This window comes from Phascolarctos cinereus, unplaced genomic scaffold (genome assembly GCF_003287225.1).
Source record: "Phascolarctos cinereus isolate Bilbo 61053 unplaced genomic scaffold, phaCin_HiC Scaffold_2;HRSCAF=192, whole genome shotgun sequence".
Classification (NCBI taxonomy): Eukaryota; Metazoa; Chordata; class Mammalia; order Diprotodontia; family Phascolarctidae; genus Phascolarctos; species Phascolarctos cinereus.
Window position 1 is genome coordinate 330,843,823 of NW_027555625.1, and position 2,793 is coordinate 330,846,615.

Below are 2,793 nucleotides of genomic sequence, written 5' to 3' on the forward strand. Positions count from 1 at the left end.
ATAAAGAAGTTGCCCTTAGGTCAAGCCTAAATTTGCCTTGCTCCAACTTCTACCTATTGCTACTAATTCTGACTTCTTGAGTCAAGCAAAACAGACCTGCCCCTTCTTAGAAATAGCAACCCTTCAAATAGTTGGGGATATGAAATATGTCCCCTGTGAATCATCTTTTCTCTACATTAAACATTCCCAGTGCCTGCAACCAAATACTATGGGACATGACCTCAAGGTCCTTCCTCATCCTGCAGAGACTCCTCTGAACATCCTCCAGCTTATCAATATCCTAAATCTGTGGTCCCCAGGACTGCCAACACAATATTCTAGCTGTGGTCTGATCAGAGCAGGGCTAAGGAGGATTATCACCTCCCTAGTCCTGGATTCTATTCTTCTCTTAACACAACCTGATTTCACACTGGCTTTCTTTGACTATTATATCACACTGTTGTCTCTTATTTCCATTCTTACCTTTTTGAAGATCAGACATCTGCCTTTCTCTAACCCTATGACACCTCTTTCATTCTTCACAATCTTTCTGATACTGACAGTGGCCCAACAATCACATCTCCAAGTTCTTGTGGTACCCTAAGATGTAGTTAATCTGGACCTGGTAACAGATTCATCAAGTTTAACTGGAGGTGCTCTCATCATCTGCCTATTTGTTTTGAGTTTCAACCCCATATTAGCCATTTTTATTTTGTCCTTCAGAGTTCAAGGATCATTCTCCTTGGCAAATACAGAACAAAAACAAGAGTTCAACAACTCCATCTTCTCTCCATTACAATTATCCTGTGCTAATAGTGAGCCTGCTCTTCTTTTCATCATTTCCCCCCAATACAGCTTTTAAAATAACACCACCTTTGTTTCTATAACTTTCCTCATCGTGTAAAGCTTATTCTGAGCTTTAGCAATCCTGACACTATTCTTAGCACTCTGACACTTTCTTAACACCCTATATCACACTTTTGAATTCATCTTGTTAACCTGCCCTCCCCTTTTTCTACTATACATGTTTTTTTAAAATAAATTACCATCAATTTCTTTAGGTGACTCATCTTCATCCTCATTGGAGTTATTCCTCTTTGCGTCTTTAGAATTTCATCTTGAAAACTTTCCTTCCCTCCTGGACTGACTTCCTCCAAAGAATTTTTGGTAAGGATCCTACTTATCCTAACCTCACTGAAAGTGTCTGAAAGAACGCTCATATTCTCTAAATTACTAAATTCAATGGACTTTTCTGAAAGCTCATGCTCCTTGACCTACTCGATAGCACTACTTCTGTTAACCACTGACTCTTTGATATTGCCTCCTGTCTCAGTTTCTACAGTACTGATCTCTAGGGTTTTCCTTGTCCATCTCTTTCTCTGCATCATTGTTCTCCCAGATTAAATGTGTTCAAAGCAGAACTAATCTCTACCCTTCTCCCCACATACCCACATTCACCTCAAGCCTGCCCCTCCCCCAAAACCTCTCCATTTCTACTGATAACATCTATCCTCTCAGTCTCACCCAGGCTAAAAATCTCAAGAGTGGCTTCGGACCTTCTCTCTCACCAATTTGTACAATAGGTAGTATCAATTCAACCTCCACAATATCTCTTAAATCTTTTCCTTCTTTTCCACTCACAAGTATGTACCACGCTAATTCAGGGCTTCATCTCATCCCTTCCGGACTATTACTCTCATTGACTTTTAACTAGTATCCCTGACTCCAGTCTCTTTTTTCCTCCATCATTCATCAGTCACATTAATCTTCTTAATGCAAGAATCTAATCATGTCATTCACCCACTCAAAAACCTTCATTGGCTGAATGCTGCATAATTATAAAGACTAGAAGAGTTTAAAAAAAAACATATCTCTTTCCCTTCATTGCAGAAGTGGAAGAATATGAGTAAGGAATATAGCAAATACTGTCATAAACAACTGACATATTGGTTGGTTTTGCTGAACTGTTTTTATTTTCCTTGTTTAATCCTTATTACAAAAGAAGTCTCTGGGTATATCCGTGAAAAGATATTTAGAAATAAATGTGATACAAGAACAAAGGCATTATTTTTTTTAATGTAAACCTTTAATCATTCCCTACAAGGACTTAAGGCTCTCCATAGTCTTGCTTGAACCTATTTTTTCAGCATATTTTACATTATTTCTTTTCCTGTGTGCTACACTCCAGTCAAATTAGTCTGCCAGCACTTTCCAGATCTCATTCTGTCCCCTCCCACCTCTGTGCCTTCCTGGAGGCTTTCCCTGGTGCCTGGCACGCACCGCCACCTATGCCTGCTAAAAACCTTTCTCTTCCTTAAAGCCCAGCTCCAGTGACTCTGCCTCCTGAATTTCCCAGCTAAAAGTGGTCTCTCCCTCAAATTTTTCTCATGATACGTTCTCTCTCTTCTTTACCCTTATGACATTCAAACTTGTAAGATATTTGTTGTGTGCATGTTATATAACCTGAATCACAAAATTTTAATTGGAAGGGGCTTCTGAGGCCATCTAGTATAATCTATATGTGATCAAGAATTGTCCTGGCTTCCACAAATCTACGATCCCACTGATGTGAGAGCTTGAAACCCACTGAGGCCTCTTCATCCCTCACAATTATTATCTCTGTCTTCCCATAAATCCTCCACAGACAATCTACCCAGTGTGCTTTGGGTCTCTTTACATTATGTCAATTATAACTAAATACACAAGCTGAACATTCATCATCCCTCACTTTGACTACATCATGGCTGGCCCACCTCTATTTCCAGGCACACACAGTTTTTAAAGATACCTTTTACGTCCTCTTACATCCATTTC